The sequence below is a fragment of the Ochotona princeps genome, chromosome 31 (assembly GCF_030435755.1).
Source record: "Ochotona princeps isolate mOchPri1 chromosome 31, mOchPri1.hap1, whole genome shotgun sequence".
Lineage (NCBI taxonomy): Eukaryota > Metazoa > Chordata > Mammalia > Lagomorpha > Ochotonidae > Ochotona > Ochotona princeps.
Genome location: NC_080862.1, coordinates 10,568,893 through 10,591,410, shown reverse-complemented (window position 1 = coordinate 10,591,410; position 22,518 = coordinate 10,568,893). Strand labels below are relative to the sequence as shown.

The following is a 22,518-nucleotide window of genomic DNA, read 5'->3' as shown; positions in this document are numbered from 1 at the left end:
AGAGAGGAAAGACACTCCTCAAGTGACCACAACAGCTGGAGCTGAGCTGATCTGAAGCCAGGAGCCAGCAACTTCTTCTGAGTCTCCCACATAGGTGTAGGATCTCAAGGACTCGGACCACCCTCCACTGCTTTCTCAGGCTATAGGCAAGGAGCTGGATGCAAAGTGGTGGAGGTGGGACACGAACTGGTGCCTTTATGGGATCCTGGCATATGCAAGGTGAGGACTTTAGCCACTAGCCTACCACACTGGACTGCCGGTAGATATCTCTTATTAAGTCAGTAACAAGGCACCATTACTTCCCTCCTTCAACACATTTTGGAGACTGATAAAGCTAGGGGAAAAATGGTTTTAATATGGAAAATTAAAAGATAATAGTATGTCTATTTGCAGTTAGTTTGATTATATTCTTAGAAAATACAGAATAGCTTGTTAAAAATCTATTAGAGTTAAGAGAATGCAGTAATGTTGCTGGCCGGATAAGAAGTTAATAGCCTTTATTTCTGCTAATATTATGCAATTAGAACTAGGAATGGGGAATTATACTATCATAAATACAATAAAAAGAGAAGATCTCCATAACAAATGGCTACAGTGATGAAGCTGGGACAGGCTGAAGTCAGGATCCAGGGGCCAGGAGCTCCATTTGGGTCTTCCACAGGGGTGATCAGAGTCCAAGCCCTTGGGACATCTTCTGCTACTTTCCTAGGCACATTATCAAGCAGCAGGGTAAAGTGGAGCAACTGGAACTCAGACCAGGGCTTCTCTGGGATGGCGTTGTTATAGGTGGCTGCTTAACCTTATATGCTACAGCTCTGACCCTCCAATTATCTTAAGTAACATGGAAGCGTACTATAGTCACTAAAAATACAAAAGCATACTAGTTATGCTATTTGTAAATAGCATTAAACTAGAAATAGTTATTTATATGTGTGTATACGTAAATAGTTATAAAATTAAGAATCTTAGAAAGAAAACAAGAAACCTTGGGCCTTTTGACATCATTGTGAATCATACACAAAGTGGTGTCAGGAAATGTACTCTCCAACTAAGCCCAAGATGCAAAGTATGATTCAGTGGGGGTTAAACAGCTATGCATATCTCCAAAATGAACCTTCTGGATTTTTTCCAAGACTTGGTGTTATTGATTTTGCCAGCCTTGTTGGATTTGGCTAGAGGTGCAAAAATAAAGAAACTAGTGTATCTTCCTGGCTTCATGGGACTAGCTGCCTCTGTCTATTACCCACAACAAGCCATTGTTTTAGCCCAGGTCAGTGGTGAGAAATTGTACACTGGGGCTTACAAGGATACATTGCTGCAGAAGCTTTGTAGAAGGAGAACTTTCAAAAGCCAGGAAATATGAAGAATTCACCTGGAAACAGTAGAAAACTCCATACTCTGTTCATTTTACTGAGTTTTAGGGAAACAGGAAACACCACACCATAAATCAGTATTTCTACAAACACAGAGGAGTCAGCACTGAATGTAGTAAATCGACTCTCTTCTTCAGGAAAAACTATACTAGACTCTGTTATCTTGGCAATGGCGCACCACAAGCAGACTAATCCAAGTTCCTTTTACCTAAAGAGACCGTACAAGCCTTAGAACATCTCGTTCTCATCTTGCTATTTATATACATAATTAAAATCTCAATTAAAAAAAGAGTAGAGTCTTGAACCTTTTTTTTTTTTTAAAGAGTAAAGCTTGGTTACACTAAATGAAGAGTTTTTTGTTTTGTTTTTAGGAAAGAGACTCTCCTATGATGGTGCAGAAGAGGTGAGGGTCTTTACTACAACAGTGGTGACAACAGAGATGGAAAGAAGCAGGTGGATTTGATAAATACATTGAGGAAGCAATCCCAGGATTTTCAAATGGATTTCATGTAGATTTAAAATGGTGCAAGAGGTAGGTTTTCGCTGAGTGTTTAGGACGGTACTTCGTATAAACTGAGGTTCTGTTATTGTAAACCATGGGAAATGGCAATCACTGCCAGCTGCCTGGAAGGCTTGGAGGGCATCCCCACACCCCAGCTTTGATATTGGGCCATCTCCAGCCGTTATAGACATTTAGGGAGTGAATTAGTGTCATCTGGTTCGGAAACGTATCAACTTTTTTTTTTAATTAAAAAAATTTTCAGTGGGAAGTAAGAAGGCTTGAATCCAAGTTTTGTGTGTTGATTTTTAAGAAAAAAAATGCAGAATGATACCAAATTAGATAAAAATTATCTCTTTAGAATGAGAAAGGAAGCTACAAAAACTGACAATGTTTCAAGTGCTGCCAAATACTATAAAACATTATCATATCCCCAAAAAGTGACATACTATTTTTAATCAATCAACTGCTTTCAACATTTGGCAGTAAACTCTGATGTTGTCCTTCATATGACAATGACTTTGGCAAATTCTTTTCTAAATAAAGAATTGAAACACAATTCAGTGTTTCTTCCAGCATGGCTGATCTAAAGTTATTTTTTTTTAAAGGGTGAGAGTTGAGGTTACACACAATTCTGACGTCATGCATAGATGTACTGACGACAGGGTATAGTTCCAAAGTCTCACAGGAAATGTGCATTACCTAATTTTGCTTTTTCCATAAACTTTTGAAGCATCCTTGTATTTGTAGTATAGCTTTGTGCTTTTCCCCTACACATACGATTTTGGATAAATTCTATCTCATACACTTTTCATCCAAAAAAATGAATTATTTATCATTATATATGCACACGCTGCATTATTGAGTACATTCGTGGCAAGATAACGTCTGTTTTGACTAGGCACCATTATGTCTCCAAGGCTCCAATACTGAGCTAAATGCAGGTTCTACAATTTAGCTAGAACAATGCTAAATATCACATGTGTGATGAGTCTAAGACTCTTCCACAAACCAACTTCTGGCTCCCTTAAATTCTAAGTAGCATTTCTTCCCTTACACAGTACTGAGAAGGACTGATCAAGCTCATATTACATGATGATCTCAGGTCCTGAGTCTGTGTCTCGCACAGCTGCAGGCCTCAGCCTAATGGGAGCGAAGAACTGTGGAGAGAAACCACCTGACGCAAGAAGCACCAGCAAGGGCACACGCAGTAGTTAGCACCCTGCTGGTGACAACTCCATCCCATATCCAAGAACTTGGCTTTCGGCTCCTGCTCTGCTTCTGTCTCCGGCTCCCAGCTAATGCTGTGCTGCCTGGGAAACATGAAGTGATGGCATCAATTCTTGGTATCCTGCTACCCCTCAGCGAAACACAGGCTGCGTTCCATGCCGCTGGCCATTTCCTTTCTCTCCCTTTCAAATAAATAAAAAGTTATGATGGAGAAAAAAATTTAACAGAATCATTTGCAGTAACTTAATGCCACACAGGAGTGTCTGTGGATAACACATTGATCCAGGTAAATTCAAACTGAAATGATCTCTAAGAGCAGATTTTAAAATTGACTGGGGTAGTGACCTGCCAGGGTGATAGAGGGAAAAAGTTGGAGGAAAAAGAGGCTCAATGTTAACTAAGTGCAGTTAAAATATTGTTGCCTTTGTAAGTTTTGCAAAAACAAACAAACAAAAAACACAAAACACACACACAAAAAAAAACAAAAAAAACAACCTGTCGTGTATGTTAGGTTTTCAATGCACTTAAAGTTCTTATGTTGTTGCATGCAGCTAATTCCCACAGCCCAGTCCTCTTCTCAGGATTAGTTTACTGCAAGCCAAAATCCCAGATGCAGCAAGGTGCTTAGTAGGTCCTTTATTCCAGCAGGGTAGGAATGGGAGCAGGGGTGGAGGGGGAGAAAACTGGAAGGGACACATCTCCTGCGATGGTGGCAGGATGGGGGCTGCCAGGGCAGGGGAAGGGACAAGATGGAGGGGGACAGGGAAGAGCTAGGTAAGAAGGGAAGGGTTGTGTGAGCTGTGTGCTGGCTCCAGGAACTGGTGACTGAGATTATCGGGGCCACAGGTAGGTGGGTGGAGACTAGGGGGAGGGGCCAGAGATTGGGCAGTGGGATTCTCAAGTAAGAAGTGAGATTATATGTCATTGGTGGATAACTGAAAGGCACGGATTTCGCAAGCTATGGGGAAGCGGGAAGGGACGCAGTGCCCAAGATGGGATGTCTGAATCACTCCTCGCAGTGTAAACACATTGAGGTGCCAGGGTCTTTCTAGCGATTGGCACCGAAACTCAAGCTTTGTGATGAATTCTTAGTGAATTCATTTCTGCTGGACAGTGTGAAGAATGATACTCCCAGTTTTCCAGTTTTGTGTAGCTAAAGTCAAAGTCCTTGTGTGAAATACAAAAGTGTCTCCTATTGAAGGTTTGTGTCAGTTACCCAGAAGAGCAGGTGGCAGAGTGACACCAGGAAAGAGAATCTTGTCCCGGGAAGCCACCTGGCCCGGGAAACTTCCTCTGTGAGCCAGGGAGGCCCTGTCTCTGTGCAGGGGAACCACATAGGCTGACCTTGGGATGGCTTTGCCATGCCTTTTGGCAGCACCAGAACTGTCATGAGCTAAGCCTAAGCAGGTAAAAATAGCATCACGGAAGCTCTGAGAAACAAATTGTCGCGGGAATCCCAGCTCACAAAAGCAGGCCAGGATCTGTGTGCTCAGCACAGGGTTGTTTCTCCTGACCAACATCCTCTTCCTCCTTGATCTAAGCCAATACCTTCTTCATGTTCTCACACACCAATAGTTCCACCCCAGGAAGGCATACCGTACAGTCTGTTAACATCTCAATACACATTGTTTTCCCCCTTTCCATGAAAATAAAATGGTGACTGCTCTCACCTTAACTTTGCCATTTTTTTAATTAAATGCTATAGGCTTCATTGCCATGTTTCATTTCTTCACTACACTATTTATGTAATATTATCTTTTAATCCATTCATTGATTCACTCTCAAAAAATGCCTGCAGTGGCTGGGGCCGGGCTGGGGCCAAAGGATGGATTTGGGATCTCAATTCAGGCTTCATATCTGGTTGGGCGGAATCCAGTTATTTGAGATACTCCCACTTCATTCCAAGCTCTGTCCTATTGTATGCTGGAGTCTTACATGGGGAACAATAATCTAACCCCACTACTTAATTATGTGGGATACAGATGTCTTCACTGCTAAGCTAAACATCCGCTCCCTCAATACTGGATCCTTCTCATCCAAACTCCTACATGCTTCAAGATTATCTAGAAAAATCGCCAACAAAGTAGCAAGAAACAAAACCTTTCCTTTGCCTTTGTGTTTCAGCTCCTGCCATTTCTCTGCTTTTGTTCACAAAACAAACAAAGAAAGAAAGAAACAAAAAACCTGGGATGCTGTCCCTACTCATTTTGTCTTCAAGATTATTCTCAGCGCACATTCTTGCTGATATGTGTAAGGAAATGGGCCTTATCTCACCCGTGACTAATCCTGATAAGCTAATAGTCCTTCTTAACGTGTGCCAGCATGTGCTATTTCTTTTTTTTTTCATTTCCTCTTAGATTTTATGTGTTTGAAAGGGAGACAGAGAGGGGGGGAGGGAGGGAGGGAGGGAGAGAGAGAGAGAAAGAGAGAGAGAGAGAAAATGTTCCGTCTGCTGGTTCACTGCCCAAATGGCTGCAACTGCTAGTACTGGGCCAAGTTGTAGCCAGGAGCCAAGAATACCACCAGGTATCCCTTGTGAGTGGCAGGGGACTGAAGCTTGGGCCATCTTCTGCTGCCTTCTCTGGTGCAGAAGCAGGAAACAGATTTAGAAACTTTGAAAAAATTGATGTAAAAGGCGGGTTTGAGAATCCTGATTCTTCTTTGTGGCACAACCTATCTTCACTCAATGATGATACTTATATCATCAGTGCTACTTTCAGTGTGTCCTGAATGTCTTCACCTACACCCATCTCTATGACCATAATGTTAACATACATCAGCTACCTACTTCATATTTAATGATTGCCTTTCTGCATTCACATACGTTAAGACAAGGCTTGTAATTTAAAATGGTAAACCCTTAAATATCTCTAGGGTCACACATTGTATATGATTCTTGCTTTTAATTTAGGTCTTTTAAGGATGGTTTGTAGATGAATGACTTCAAATGTTGCCTCATACAGTAGATATCTATGCCTATATTTCAAATATAAGTCCGGTAGAGGAGTGAACAACCACCAACCAATTAAACATACTTGTATGGGGCTTTAGGAATGATTTGAACCATGGTGGTAAACTGTGTATAAAATAATGAGGCAAAAAAAAAAAGAGGCACATTTAAAAGTTGCACTAACAAGCAGGAAGATCAGACAGGAAAGGGTAAGCCCTCTGCCTGAGACAGATGGCGATAGCAGACGACAAAGACAAGCCGGGACCACCGTGTTCCTGAGCTCACTGTCTGCTGCGTCCAAGACAAATGCTCTTCAGACTGCAGAGGGCAGGACAAATACGTTGAAGAGGAAACCGGTGTCCATGATAGGCGGGAAGAGGGAGAGCAAGGAGTGCCCTGGCAGAAATGAATTCATCCTCCCGGGGAGAGCCTGGAGGAAGGGCAGCTCTTGTCTCAGAGAAGTGATGGCAAAAGGGACGGGTGGCACAGAGTGGAGAGAAGCAAACCCAGGGCAGACTTTCGATAAAGGAGGTAAGTTCCATAGGTACAAGTTAATTAGCCTAACACAAATACTTATTCAAAATTATAGAAGGGATGATTCAATAATTGAATAATTCAAAACTGACCGACGAGGCCCAGCATGTTGGCTCAACTGGTTAATCCTCCCCTTGTGAGTGCCAGCATCCCATTTGGGTGCTGGTTCGTGTTTTGGCTGCTCTACTTCCCATCCAGCTCCCTGCTTGTGGCCTTGGAAAGCAGCGGAGGACAGCCCAAAGCCTTGGGACCCTGCACCCGTGTGGGAGACCCAAAAGAAGCTACTGACTCCTGGCTTCGGATTGGCTCAGCTTCAACTGTTGTGGCCATTTAGGAAGTGAACCAGCGAGTGGAAGGTCTTTCTGTTTGTCTCTCCTTCTCTCTATAAATCTGATTTTCCAATAAAAATAAAGAAATCTTAAGAAACCAAACTGACCAACTGAGTGAACTGCAATGCTGTGATTGTGCCATTTCCACTTGGAGGTGGTACATCAGCTAGAAAACATAATCTGTTGAAACTTAGGGTTGAACTACACAGTTTACAAATAATGGAGCAACAATGGTCTTTCTACTTCCTACTTACTGAATTCTTTAAATAGTGCAGGATTAAACATGCGACTGTAAAGTACATTGGAAATATGTTATTGAAAAAATTGAAAAATAGGATGGAGAACAAGTGTTGTGCTCTTAAACCTGAATATATGAAATACATGAACCCGTTCTTTATATAAAAATAAATACATAAATTACATGTTTTTTTTTTTTAAAGATTATTGGAAAAAATCAGCAAGGTTTTTCAGGCATGTGTCATTTACATGAATGCAAATATCCTGTATCTGGTACTTTATCTACAAAGGAGAAATTGCTACACTATTTTTGTCAAGGATGTGCTATGTATGACATATTTACACATCAATGAATGAACATTGCATGTTGTAGGCATCCTGTCTAACAGCTAAAAATCTGGGCTGAACGTCCAGTGTTGTTACAGGGGTGAAGCTGCTGTTTGCCATGCCCATCATCTCAGTTGGGAGCATCCGTTCAAGTACCAGCTACTCTTCTTTTGTTTCAGCTTCCTACTGATGCACCTGGAAAGGCCTTAGATGATGACTCAGGCACTTTGGGTCTTGCCATCCACGTGGGAGAGCAAGGTGAAGTTCCTAGCTCCCGGCTTCAGCCCGGCCAAGACCCAGCTGATGCGGCCATTGAAATGATGTCAACTAGCAGGTGAAAGAATTCTCTATTGCTGTGTTTCTTTCTTTATGGGTTACCCTGTGTTTGAAATAAATAACTCCTTTTTAAAAGCCCAGACTGGGGCCCGGCGGCGTGGCCTAGTGGCTAAAGTCCTCGCCATATGGGCGCCAGTTCTAATCCCGGCAGCTCCACTTCCCATCCAGCTCCCTGCTTGTGGCCTGGGAAAGCAGTCGAGGACGGCCCAATGCCTTGGGACACTGCACCCGCGTGGGAGACCCAGAAGAGGTTCCAGGTTCCCGGCTTCGGATCGGGGCGCACCGGCCTGTTGCGGCGGCTCACTTGGGGAGTGAAACATCGGATGGAAGATCTTCCTCTCTGTCTCTCCTCCTCTCTGTATATCTGGCTGTAATAAAATGAATAAATAGTTTTTAAAAAAAGCCCAGACTGGACATCAGGAGAGTAATCTAAAAGTCCTATTTCATGGCAAGGATTATAGAAATGTCATTTTTTTTCCTAGCTCAAATTTCACAAGGTACTAAGGGATATTCTGTGGTGGGAATAAAATAAAAAACAAAAAAGCCCACAACTTTGTTCCATTCTCAAATGTTAACATTCAGTTCTTCTATGCCCCTTCGTCTTTTTAATTACAGAGAGAGAGAGAGAGCGACCCCCCATCTGCTGGTCCACTCTGCAAATGGCCACAGTGACTGAGCCAAGCCTATCCGAAACTGGGAACCAAGAGCCCCACATGGGTACTTAGGCCACATGGGTGCATAGCCCAAGGCTATGGGCCACAAATAGAGAGATGGATGGGAAGTGGAGAATCTGAGACACCCATATGGGATGTTGGCACTAGAAGATGGAGGATTAACCTGTTGAGCCACAGTGCTGGCCCTGGAATATGTATTTTAAACAAACTACCAGGTCATGGATCCAGCCTGCAGCATCCTTGCACAGATTGGTTCTGGGCAATCTATTTTCCTTAATGTGTCTAAATATTGAATTCAGGAAGGCCTGCTTCTCTATGTTCTCAGTAGATGTGGATTTGGAAGCATACTACATATGTAAGAAAATCTGAAAGTAGCAAAAACGAAGATCCATACATAGGATTATTTTGAAATGGGACAAGGTGAAAATGTGTGTGGTCCATATGATTAAACCTCTCTTCCCAACCATCCTTTAGAGAGGTTTTTCATTCTTTAGCGTTTGCCTCCCTTGTGGCTTTATCGGGTTCTTCTTCGACACGGGAGCCAAAGTAGAATGTCTCCTCAGCGGGACTTACTTGGAGGTTTAGTGAGATTTCAAGCTCTGCCCTTGTGTTGTTACCACGTGAGCAACTTTAAAAAATAAATTGTTGAAAACCACTAAAATAGAAGATGTGGTATACTTCTTGCTTTGGATGGTAGTGACCCATTAGCTCTCATCATTTTAATTAATTATCATGAGTTTGACATGGAATTTATGGAAACAGAAGAGGTGACCAGCATTGACAGCATTCTACATAGGAGATGTAAATAAATTCTGTAAGATGTAGTCCTATGTCCTCACTGTGTAGAAAAAAGAAGTTGGGGCTCAAATGGGGTGCAGTGCTAAATAAGCATAGGGCTGGAAAGTAGTTCTGATTCCAGATACTGTGCGTCTACTAACTCAAGTACACTGTCTTGACAAATTATATAATCTGGAGTTGCATGTACAAGAGGAAAATAGTTAATATATTTATATAAAAACCTATTCACTATTTCACTGTGAATCCTCAAATGAGGTAATTGAGGTATTTCAATTTCCTGGGCAAGTATTTCTGTGGCTGAATGGATAATTATTGAACCAGTTGCGCTATCAGATCACGCAGTTCATGTGTGGTTAAGGAGAGGGATTATTGTAGCGATAACACTGTATGTAAATTGCGCATCAATGAGTTTAATTTTAAAATAGTTTTAGCCCTACGTGAGGGGACAGCTTCTTGAGGGAGTTTCTAAATGAAAAAGCGATTTGCTTTTGTGTTGTTAACTTTATGTGGTTCACCCAAATTTAAGTCTATGTGTTCAAATCATGGCTTAAAGATCACAACAAACTACATAGCGATTCTGTAACAATGTCACATAGGAAGAACTGGCCTCAATCTATTTGTTATAAGGCTATACTTTTAAACTCAGGCTGCTTACCGGTTTGAGATTTGCCAAGTTCTGGAATTTTGACATAGTTTTTCCCTAGTTAAGGACTCACATCTGACAATTTGGAGAAGTTGTAAGCCAAGAGACTTGCACAAAACAATAAAATAATCTGTTGCTTTTAGTACGCAAACCCACAACATTTGGTGAGAGCAATATATATTCTATACCTGAGTTAGTCATAAATCTGTTTACGTGCATATGCACATATATGTGCATGATTATATCTTGGGTGGAGAATGCCTTCACCAGACAAGTGAAACACCTGTGCTGTGGTCTGGTCTGAATTCTCTTCTGCTTATCCTCTTCGCTCCATGTTGCCCTAGGTGAGTGACATTTCAGTATCTTACTGTCACCACCTGTTGATTCATTTATAAATATCGCCCTTTGACTTCTGTTTGAAATTTTGAAATACAATAACATATTTACAACTAAAGGGTCTAACAGAAGAAACATACATGTACTGAATTCCTGGCTGCATCATATTGGACCTTGATCTTCCTTCATCGTTAAATTACAAGAGGCTACAGAGAGAGAGAGAGTTGATACAAGAAGCTTCCTTTACCCCCTGAACAATCCAATTCCTATTCCCTTTCCTCTTTCCTCAAGTGATTGCCAAATCCTTGATTTTGGTGTCTAGCCTTCTCAAGCAGGGTTTAATTTTCCTGCTTGAAACATGTATACTTGCAGACAATATATGGGACTCCAGTTAAGAACATCACATTAAAGGTGCATGGATTCTCACATTCTCCTGAAATTTGATCAAAGTGCTCCGGAGGTCTGGGCACACAGAGTTAAGCAGTGCTTTGTGCCAGGGAAGGTGACAACATGTGGAGGGGAGATGAGGAAACAGGAGGCGAACACAGCTCTCTTTTTCAAGGCAAAAAGTTTCCCAGATGTTCCCATGTGGTGCTTTTGTGTCATCACATGGCCACCCCAAGCTGCCAACAGGATAGCACATATTTTGCCTTCCCACCTTCAGAGCAGATGTGGGTAAGAGAGACAGGGATTGTGCCTAAGTGTTGATGAGCCAAAACTCTGGATTTGTCAGGGAGTCCAAGATTTCTGTTTGACTAGGAAAAGAGATGGGAAGCACCAGTGAATTCTGGAGAAGCACTCTCTCAGATAAATTCCACAGAATGCAGTGTGTCAGCTTTGCTTGACATTTCCTTTAGCATGTTTTTCAGCCAAGTGTTCTTGAGATGCAAATTTATTGGTACCAATAAAAAGATGATATATTGGTATCATGCTGTGGTCAAATAACTGGGAGCAGGAATAAAACAACTACCTTGTTATAGTTATACAATATTAAGCTGTATGTTAATCATCTCAGCCTCTAACTTCTAGTTTCCAATGTATTCCTTGGCATAGAGTTACAACTCCTTGTTGGTTTTTTCCATTTTCTCAGTTCATGAATGTTAAACTAAATTTTATATGAAATTATGGATTCTAAGAACTCTTAACTCCAATTTCTGTTCTTTTATTCCAATTTCCTCAAGTAACACAAATCCAAAACATGATTTTATTATCATCTGAGATTATAATCATGGGACTGTTTCATCTCCTTTCCTTCCAACACTTTTTGACATTTAAATCTTATTTTTAGTTTCAAAATAAAACATGCACATAGTATGTAAAATCAAAAGTCCTAACATGTCGATAGCAAAAGCAGTCACTCTATGGCTTACCCTTCCTCCTCCTCTTCAGCAACACAACTATCATGTTCACCCTTCTCTCTAATTATCGATGACAGGCTTATGTTTATCACTGTATTTTTTCTTATTGAATGTTTGATTTTACATTGCAACAAATTTCAAATATTCATAATAAATCAGAGGAATCATAAAATTAGCCTCCATTGACTCATCACCCAAATTTGGCAATGATCAACTCATGACCAATCTTGTTGCTCTGAAGTCCTGCCCGTCACCAAGCTGGTTTGTTTATCCTTCTCAACATTTTTAACGGAAACAGAACACATGTGTGGACATGCACACTTATCCAAGTGCACTTCTTCCAGAATTTCCACCCAGAGAACATCCAACAACCCCAGCACTTTCCAATGGTTATTCCTTCATGAGTAGCCATTATATTTTGGTCAAACTTCTCTCACTCAGAATTTTATTTTTGATGTTCATTTCTATGGTTGTCTCTTGTTCTTTCTCAGTACTGCATTTTTGGCGTCTCTTACATGGGGGTGCAGGGTCCCAAGGGTTTGGGCCATCATCTGCTGTTTCCAGGGCCACAAGCAGGGAGCTGGAAGGGAAATGTAGTAGCTAGGATACAAACTGGTGCCCACATGGGATACTGGTGAAGGAGGGAAGGACTTTAGCCACTAGGCTGTCATGCTGAGAATATTGTTAACAAGTTGATGGGGAAAGAACTGGGAGTTTTGTGTTTTCTAACGTGATACAACACATACCCCTCAGCATCACCTATGATCTTCTGCTCATTGTGTTTCACTTCAATCTGTGAAGCTTTAAAATCACTTCTGTAAGAGTCAAATTCAGAGAATAGAATCAAATTAAACAAAGGTAGAACACTGTCTCTTCCAGTTCATATCTGAAGTTTTCTGCTATGCTTATTTTGCTGCCTGAACTCGTGGTGTTGCCTCTCTTGTGTTGTGAAGCCCGTGAAGTGCCAATATGCTTGAGAAAATGTTGGCACAAACCAGAGTCCCTGTTTTGATCAGTGTTGTTGAGGCAATTGGTTAGACAGGTGCCTTTTGGAAGCTCCATCACATTGTTGACTTTTTTAAAGAATACACAGATGTTCCTGAATTTACAATGGAGTAACATCCTGATAAGCCCATAGCACTTTGATGATTTTCATGATTGCCCCACCAACTGGTGTACTATGCCATGTAGCACTGGAATAATAAGGATCAAGCTTCACATTCTGAAATACAGCTGCCAATGACTGCATATTACATTTTACTGTCAAATAGCTGAAAAATTGTAAGTTGACACGTTGTAAGTTGAGTTTATTTCTATCTATTGACTAGAATAGTGGTTAAGAATACTTGCTTTGGGCCCCACGCGATAGCGTAGTGGTTTAAGTCCTCACCTTGCACACGCCCCAGGATCCCATATGGGCTCCAGTTCTAATCCCAGCAGCCCCGCTTCCCATCCAGCTCCCTGCTTGTGGCCTGGAAAGCAGTTGAGGATGGCCCAAAGCCTTGGGACCCTGCACCTGCGTGGGAGACCTGGAGGAGGTTCCTGGCTCCTGGCTTCATATTGGCTGAGAACCAGCCGTTGCGGTCACTTGGAGAGTGAATCATCGGACGGAAGATCTTCCTCTCTGTCTCTCCTCCTCTCTGTATATCTGACTTTGCAATAAAAATAAGTACATCTTAAAGCAAAAAAGAATACTTGCTTTGAAGATCTTAGAAAAACTACTTAATTTTATTAGTCAAAATTTTTTTCATTTGTGATATGAAGAAAATCCCGGAATCTATTTTGAAGAATTTTTTAAATGTTAAGTGAGATGATGCAGCATTTGGTCTACAGCATATAAAATAAATTTTAACTATTACTATAATTATGAATGTGAACATATAAAATCTCAGGATGAACATAGCATCATCTATGTTTCCTCCAATTCTTCAAAGTTACTTTGAATAAAAGTAGTGAAAAATGCCTTTTGAAGAAAATAAATGGGCCAAGTAAACCACTTTTTTTTACCTGCTAGTCATATTGATACATATGCATTTTTTTACCTTGTAAATTCTTAATTAACTCGCTAACATTGGATTCTTTTCATGTTTATATGCTTTTGGGGGCCCAGGAAGCACCCACATAAGTATAATAATGCAAGATTGTGGGTTAGGTTTAGGTATCTTTCATGGTACACTGAAATCCTATGAGAACATGTAGTATTTATCAAGGCTCTTGAGGAAGTGAAGGCTCTGAGGAGCTAAATAGAGTCACACAGTTTACACCAATGTGAGGTTAAAGTACCCATTGTTATTTAGTGGAATCATGTCCTGAAGATGAAGGAAGTAAAAATCTCAGAATTTTAAGACAGCGTGTGGCTTTCATGAAGAGCCACGTGGCTGGGTATCTCCAATCGAGGTCAAGTGTTTGAGAATCTCCAATTATGAAACAACGGAGGTTTCAACCTCAAGCAATTAGCTCAAGAACAGGAAAAAAAAAAAAAAAAGAAAGAAAGAAGCTAAACTCCATCAAATAAAAAGCTTTCATAGACTTTCATATAAATCACTAATTTTCCTGCATATAAATTGATATTCCATTGTAATCTACAAAAAACTCAAATGATCAAAAGCACACTTACATGTTACATTTGAATATCAGAATGTTAAGTTTGCAATTTGAACTAAAAGATACTTTTGTGATAACAGGTGGAGAAATGATGGGAGGGGAAAAAGGGCAGGGAAAAGGAGATGGGGTAAGATGTTCACTGCTATGCTGTAAAATTGTATCATGGGAAAGAATAAGTAAAAAATAATGAAATGTATTGACTCACATAACTGGAAGTCCAGTCCCCAAAGAGTGGCTTCAGCAAGCTGACTTTTCTCTCTCTCTCTCTCTCTCTCTCTCGCTCTCTCTCGCTCTCTCTCTCTCGCTCTCTCTGATTCATAAGACTGGAATTAGGAAATTCGGGGTTAGAGTTTGCTCCACCTTTTAAATGGCTCAGGATCCTCTATTTTTGCTATGTTATGCACAGCTTTTTGCTTTTTTTTGATTTGATAGTCACATTGTCTTTAGTCATGAACTCTGGGTGCAGAAATGCAGTAATGAGGTAAGCAGAAGAAAAAGCATGCCTCATTTTAGAAAAAAAAAAAAGGACGTTCTGAAAGTACACACATCATTTTCCGCTTCCGCTATTTTCCCACAAGCCGGAATTTAGACACATAATCATGCTAGTTGCAAAAGGGATGGGTTAATAGAATGCTAAAAATATAGGTTCCTGCTAGCAAGGAAAATCAGGACGAAGGAAGTTATGGGAAACCAACCCTGTAATGTATTTGCCAGCCACACATATCCCAGCCTGTTCGGAAAGTATCATCTCTGTAAATTTCCGGAGCATAGTATCTGATACAAAATATAGTAGGTAATCAATGAGTGTTGTTTTAAGTGCTTCATAAGTTTTGATCATTTCACATCATAAAATTTCTCCGTTTCTCTAGTATCTTTTCCTTAGGGCTAATGACTCAGAAACATTATATATAGCCCAGACATGGGAAGATTTTTAGAACTAATCATAGTCTATCCTCTGCTATGTTTATTTTCTAATATCAGACAATGTGCTTAAAAAGTGGATTCTGTTTAAACGAGACAGACCCCGATAGGATTGGAGGCACCTTTTTATACCGCTGATTATTGGGATGAGATTCTCAGAGATTCTGGTTTTCACCCTCGGGTTGGGCTCAGGAATCTGGATTTTCAGTGTGTACCAAGAGCAACTGTAGCCAGAAACACCACCACAAAACCTAGTGTTGGCTTGTCCTTTTCTGCTGCCCACAAAGCATGGTTGCAAACTCCAATCAGACCATCTTCCTTGTATTTTCCATAAATGACAATGCTTCGAGGCCTTTTAGTTCAAGAGTTGCTGCTGTATTACTTTCTTCTTCTGATGTCTGCTTTACTTCTAATTCTTTCCCACATGGCATACTCTGAATTTCTCCCCAGGACCAGAAGAGAAGCATGAATAGCCTCGTTAACCCAACGAGGAAAGTGCTGGCTTGGTGAACCAAAAGGGAAGATGAAATGGATGCATGTGATTTGCCATTATATCCATTCGTTTGTTCTCTAAAATGGTAATATATATATATTTCTTTACTCAGTGTTTTAATAGTACAGCTAATAAGGACAGATTCTAATGTAACAATTGGGTAGTGTTCAGTGTCAGAATATACTAAGAAAAAATTATAGTTTTTATCCTATAATTCGATGTTCCCACAGAGCACTATACATTTTATACATATGGGGTAATTTTAAGACGCACATATGCAACTTTTAAACTTGAATGGTTTTCTGTTTTACTCTAATTGCGTTTACACCAAGTAGTTCTGAACTTCTGTTAGTGGAAGGGACAGAAAGCCTCCTTTTGAAATAGCCAAAAAAGGAACTAATTTAAAGAAAGATAATAAATGAAGGGTTTTAAAGCAAAGTGAGAACCAAATTCCAACTAAAAGTTGGTATTCGGGTGATTTTTGAATATATCATTTATTCTTTCTACATCTGTATCGTGTAAACTGAGAGCAAGAGGCAACTCAGGTGTTTCGGATTAAGGGAATGATTCACATTAATAGCATAATTAATATTATTAATCTGAATTAGATGTTCATAAGCATCCTGGTATTTAATGTGAAATTAATTTGCCTGGACATTGAACGGCTAACTGGGGTCACAAAGAAAAATACTGGCTTGCTAAAATAAGGCTTCAGGATAAAGATGGGATATCAAGTGTCCATCAGTAGGGCATTTAATAAATCATGATCCATTCATACAGTGAAATATTATTCAGCCATGACAAGTGACGAGGGTTGGCAGGAATGAAATGTGATGATAATGTGCAACCTGTGATTAGGAGGCCGTAAAGGTTACATGAAAATTTGTAAGTAGAGAACATACTTGAAAGAGAAAGACAGCTGTCTGACCATAGGAAGAACAAGTATGTGGGAATCAGGAGAACAGCCAGAATAGAGACACAGCTGCAGGAGAAAGCCCAACTTTGTGAGCTGGTATCTTTTGCAGAAAGGCAAGCATGGCTGAGCTGCGAGGTGTGTACACTGGGCATGGCCATCGGATAAACTGCTGTCAGGTCAAAGAGCACTGTGGTCAGAGGCTGGGTCCCGGTATAGACGGCACAAGCTGGCTTCCAGCAGGAAAGCACCAAGATCAGAAATGTTGTCTTCGGGCATCGCCTGCAGGCGCTGCAGAGGATGGCTGTGTGAGACACGAGGCTCTTTTTATGGCCTAGACCAGAGATGAGATGAGGACCGTGTCCTAAGCAAAGGCAGTCAGGTTAGGGACAGAGGAAAGGTAGTAAGGCGCAACAGGCAGCAGTGAGTACCTAAGGGGAAACTGTCCCATCAGACTTTGTTACAGCAAAGTGCATTGCCAGGTCCCTTAACTGTTACACACCTAGAAAAAAAAAAGGCAGGTTGAGGGATGGACAACAGAGTTTGAGAGCCTATTCCATTTGAGGCGCCCAAGGTATCTCTAAGTAATAGGGGCCTCTGTGGGCCACAAGTACTCAAGGGACAGACTGGGTGCAAATGCCTGTCGCCTGCTGCTTGTAGAGCATTTCATATCAGCACATTCTGATATGAAATAGGAAATACCCCTAATGATCAATCAATACAGCCCACAAGTGGCCTCTTTTTTTGGTCTTGTGGTTGATTTTCAAGTAATTTGCTTTCTGCTCTATCTTCCCCAAAAGGGTTTGGTTTAATTACCCAAAGGATCATTCATAAATTCTCCAATTTCAGACCCTTCTAGTTAGCCCTGAATGGTGGTCCAGTCTCTCTTTGTCTGACCAAGCCATCATAGACTACTGCAACAATTAAACCAGGGAGGATAGTGAGACTCACATTCTATTCCACGAGTTGGGCTTGCTTGATTGGGGCAGTGACGTTGGTAATTCCTGAAACATTCATAACTGAATTGACAGAAACTCTCAGTTTTTGCACTTCCTGACAAGAGAGCAGTTTTTTTTCCCCCTAAAAGCAACTGTACAATTCAGAAGTTCCTTTAAGGAAAGGTCAGACACACTGGAGAGGCAAAGAGCTTGCCGGGCCTGTGAAGCTTCAAGTTCTACATGGCTTGGCTTGGATTGCCAGTGACCCAAACCCATCACGTCCAGAGGCGCATGCTGCAAAGCCGCTTTTCTGACTGTCTGCTTCTGCCCTCTCAGATTCTGCTGCTTTGAGCAGATTGCAAGCGACTGGTGCCAAGTCGACATTGCTTAATAATAATTCTCATTAGCATGCCGCCTTGGATGCGTACTGTGCAGCAGAATTTAGCTTCTCCTTGGAGTGAGTCAGGAAGAGAGCACGGAGCGCTTAGGCTTGAGCGAAGGGTGTGCAGGCCTGAGAGTAGAGGACGTCTCCAGCTGTGCCCGCTAGGCTGTTCTCTGTCCCATGAGAGGGTGGCAGGGGGACAGGTAGACAAAGAGGAGTTCTCCTGTCAGATAGGGAGTTCTGCATATTTCCTCAACTCGAGGGCCCTGAGATTTCGATTGTTTGGGGAGCTGTCTGTGGAACGTGTTGGGGCCTGGTTAAGCCCTTGTCGCTAGGGAGTGAAATGTTGTTGGTTGGGTCTGCGCATCTGGCCACACATGGCAACAGGCGGCAAGCACTTGCAGCTTCATGACTTTCCAAAGGTCATTCACATTAGCTTTCATTGGGAAAGGGAAGGAAATGCTGTTTATTCTGCTGCAGATGCCAGGGCTATGGAGCGTCGTTCTCAGGAGACACACACAACCTTGCACACCCACAGCCCATTACACAGGGCAATATTACCCACACCAGCTTTCACATGCCATCTGCTGTCACATGATGCTACGGGCCAGGTCCTTATAAGAGGTGTCTTCCATCAACTATTTCTCACGCCACCTTTAGAAGTCGCAAAGTACATAAGACAGTAAGTAGGTTTCACTCTAAAAGAATGATGCACATATGAAACGTATTGAATGAAAAACATCATTTTACTCACCATCACTGGACACACAATGGCAGGTCATGAGTCCTGATGAAAAATTGAGAGACATTATCTGATCCAATGGTGAGCAGAAAAATTAGATACCATTAAAACCTCATTCGTGTGTGTGTGTGCATTTACTACCTGGTAGAGTAACTAGTACAAAACAAAGTGGGCCAAGGAACAAACAGATTCACACCTGCCACGTCTCATCTGGAAGGATTGAAAATTCTTTGTTAATTGAGAGGAAATGTAACATGGGAGAAATAGAAAAAGAATTAGCATAAGAGATCTGGGGGCTCTTCTTTCTCCTCCTCCATGACCTGTGACAGCACAGAGTAATGTTTGGCAGTCTTGCATGTTCACGTATTATTTGGATACCGTCTGCAGGGAAGTCAGAATGGGCTGCAGGAGAGACCGTCTGTAATTGAAAGATCTTCAAGGGAAGGGCTTCTATCAGGTCTGCTGAGGGAATAGGAGCTCCACATGCTGATTTTTTTATGTTTGCCGACTCTGAAAGAATGCAAGGCATGAAGAAATTGAATGGTGTTATTTCTTTTATAATTTCTCAGTGGAAATCTAGTTTTCGAAATGATTGATAAGAGGTACCAGTCTAACCAGGGCTTTCATGGTGAAATTGCAATCTATAGCTTGTTGGAAGAGTGGGGATTGTGTTTGGCTTCCCTGAGCTGGTCTAAATAATTACTTTAATCTGTAACGACATATAAATTCACAAGTTGTTGCCACAATGGCTCTCGGGGAATACTTGATTTTCCAAACAAGGGCTCTCTCAGCTATTTGTTTATACCGTGCAGCTGGTCCAGGTGTGGAGGGATGCCGGGTGTGCTGGATCTAGGGAATGAAGATCAAATCCTAGTGAACACGTTCGTGTTTTCAGTAGAACAGACATTCTGTGAGTGTTTGTTCTCTGCCTTTCAGAGGGGCGCTACGCAGATCCATCCTGAGTCGTTCCTTTGTCTTTGCAGCAGGACAGTACGGGTGGCATGATAAATATGCTTGGCTGCTCCACTCCCTGGACCTCCCTTGAGGGCAGGAACTTCTCTGGGCTCCTTACCACTACCATATTGTAGATCTCCCTTCTTATCTAGATACTGTTCGCCTTACTTGCTAGGCTCACCTGGACAGAGAAAAAACAAAAAAAACCCTAAGAATTGTGTATGAGTTTTGTGCTAAGAAAGACATCTCGGTGCTATTTTTGGTGTGAACATTGTAAATTTTTTTTTTCTGTGTTCAGTGGCAAATGTTAACACTTGTGTGAGCGCTCCTTAAGGTCTCATAGCAGAATTCACTGCACTTCAGGGATTCCTATGGCAATGTCAGCTGCCTATCTAGTGTTCTGATCTTCCCAATCAGTTTCTTCAGGAGCTTTCTTCCTGTAACGCACTCGTGTGCCCAGGAGCTGCCACCTGCACTCCCCAGAGCGGTCACATGGTCAGCCTCATCGCTTTGGTCCAGTCGGAGTTTGTCCCCAGATTGAGGTGTAGTGGGACAAGTGGGACGAGGATTTTATCTCTGGTTGCTACAGTTGCTCATGCGGTGTGAAGACAACTTGGCACGAGCAGGAAAAACAAGCCAGACCTCGAAGCCAGGTCGGCAGCTGACGGTGATAATGGGAGGGAAAAGGCCAGAGTGTGGTCAGCTCTCTGCTCCTTGCTCCCTGGAGTTCCCCCTCTGTGTCAGTGGGTTCCCCTCATTATGTCTGCATGAGTCCTGTCCCTGGCTGACACAAACTGGTGGTGCATTCTGCTATCCACAATCCGAACAGGCACAATAGAAGTGAGAGCCACGCAGCTGAGAAATATTCACAGATAAGCATAGAGGACTCGTTTTCTCTACGGAGACCAGAATTACAAACGATGGGGAAGGAGAGATAAAAAAAAAAAATTCTCAAGAGTATTAGATAACAACAAAACCTAGCATTTATGGAGTGCTCTACAGTTTTCACAGTCATTTCATAACCATGTTCTCATTTGACCCTCACAACCATTCTGTAAAATGGAGAGCATGTAGTATACAACCATCGACACGTTACAAACATTGTGGAGTGGTAGATGGATGTATTGCCCACGGTTCTGGAATTATAGTGAAGTTCACAGCTGACAACAAAGGGCCCTGAAGCATTTCGCAGTCTGAGTCCAGAGGCTGGCTTGGTCTTCTCATTGTAGTTTTATTTGGAAGAACCAGTTTGGAGAATTCACACAATGATTCCCGAACCCCAGGGGGATCATCTACAGCCAGGCTTCAGCCAATTCATGGAAAATGCATGTTATGGAAAAAAAAATCCCAATTATTGATTTCAATGTTTTACGTCACAATAAACATGTTTTAATTTCATTTCCCCCCCCAAGACTTTGGAAGGATTCGAAAAAGTAGAATGTTTCACCATCACATCTGCCTGCTTGCCTCTAAACAACACAAGAAAACAGAGAGAGGGGAAAAAATACAACAGGCTCACCCAGATTTGCAGCTAAATTTGGATTCGAAAATAACCACTGATGGTTACACTTCTGCATGCATCAGAAGGACAAGGTATGGTAGGGGGAGATTTGGCAAAACATGGACTGTTGATTTCTAACCCTACAGTCTTTGATTAGCAAGTCTGGGGCAGGGCCCAGGAATCTGAGTTTCCTGTAGGTTTCTGAGTGATGCTGATATTCCTGGTACAGGGACTTGCTGTGGGACAACCACTCACCTAGACCATCTCACTTCCATTTCTGAACTTCTTGAACACTACCATCCTGCATCCTAAAAACAATGCTCCACTAATGTTCATTCCAACATGGACATCTTGTTAATATTTCGAAATGTGAGTTTTCAAGTAGTACTATTGCTTAGCAAGCTCACACTATTAGTAGACTTCTGTTGTTTTATGTTAGGATCTGAAATCTAACAAATGTTATTCTGGACATGGGCTACAAAAACCAAAGCTGTAATTAGAACGTCCAAATCCTAACGATGTCCATGCTAACCTTCAAGTGTGTGTGTCTTAGTTGAGAAGAGGATGGCAGGGACCAATGTGGTGATTCAACAAGCCAATCCTCTGTCTGCAAGTGCTAATATCACATATGGGTGGCGGTTCTAATCCTGACTGCTCCACTTCCCATCCAGCACCCTACTTGTGGCCTGGAAAGGTACAAGAGGATGGCCCAAGCCCTGGGACCCTGCACCTAGAGAGGAGACCTGAAAGAGGTTCCTGGCTGCTTGCTTAGGAGCAGCTCATCTCCAGCTGGTTGCAGCCATTTAAATAGTGAACCAAAGGATGGAAGATCTTTCTCCCTGCCTCTTCTTCTCTCAGTAAATTTGCCCTTTCAAATATTTTTTTTTTTTTTTTGTAGAAGAAGAGGATGGTGTAGGAGCGGGACTAAATAGCAGCAGTCTCCATGGACAATGGTGACTCCAGTTTTGCGCATAAAATGTACATCAGGGGGAAAAAAATAAAGTAGAAAATAAACAAGATGAACTCAAAATACTGTAGCAAATGTTGGGCTGAAACACTGCCAGGTGTGGAGGTGTAGAAAAATGAACACACATTTTGGTGGCAAGGCAGAAAACTGTTTAAACCCTTTTGCTGAAGTTTCTGAAAACTGTCATTTTGGCAGAGATCTGTAAGTAGGGTGTTAAGGCTTATCATGCAAGCCGACCAACAGTATCTATAAGGATTGCTTTGTCCAGCCTTGGGGATTGCATAACCTCTCTAACACAACACCTCCACATATATGAAAGAATGGGACAGGGAGAAATAAGTTTAGAGTTTTCTGTACAATAAAAATGTACTGGAAGATGTGAATTCTGGCTTATGCTATATTAACAGGTCCTATTTCTGCCAAGGACTCAGGTAGATGTATTTGGGGGGAGGGATATGAGAACCTATATATATATATAT

The 22,518-nt window shown here is 41.7% G+C and overlaps 1 long non-coding RNA gene across 1 annotated transcript; it reads left to right on the top strand.

The window, feature by feature from the left end:
• Positions 1 to 1,766: 1,766 nt before the first annotated feature.
• On the top strand, positions 1,767 to 21,159 carry LOC131478382 (uncharacterized). The gene is made up of 4 exons (XR_009244447.1): positions 1,767 to 1,909; positions 10,187 to 10,274; positions 15,600 to 15,727; positions 20,984 to 21,159. It is a non-coding gene; the product is annotated as an uncharacterized LOC131478382 (long non-coding RNA).
• Positions 21,160 to 22,518: the final 1,359 nt, after the last annotated feature.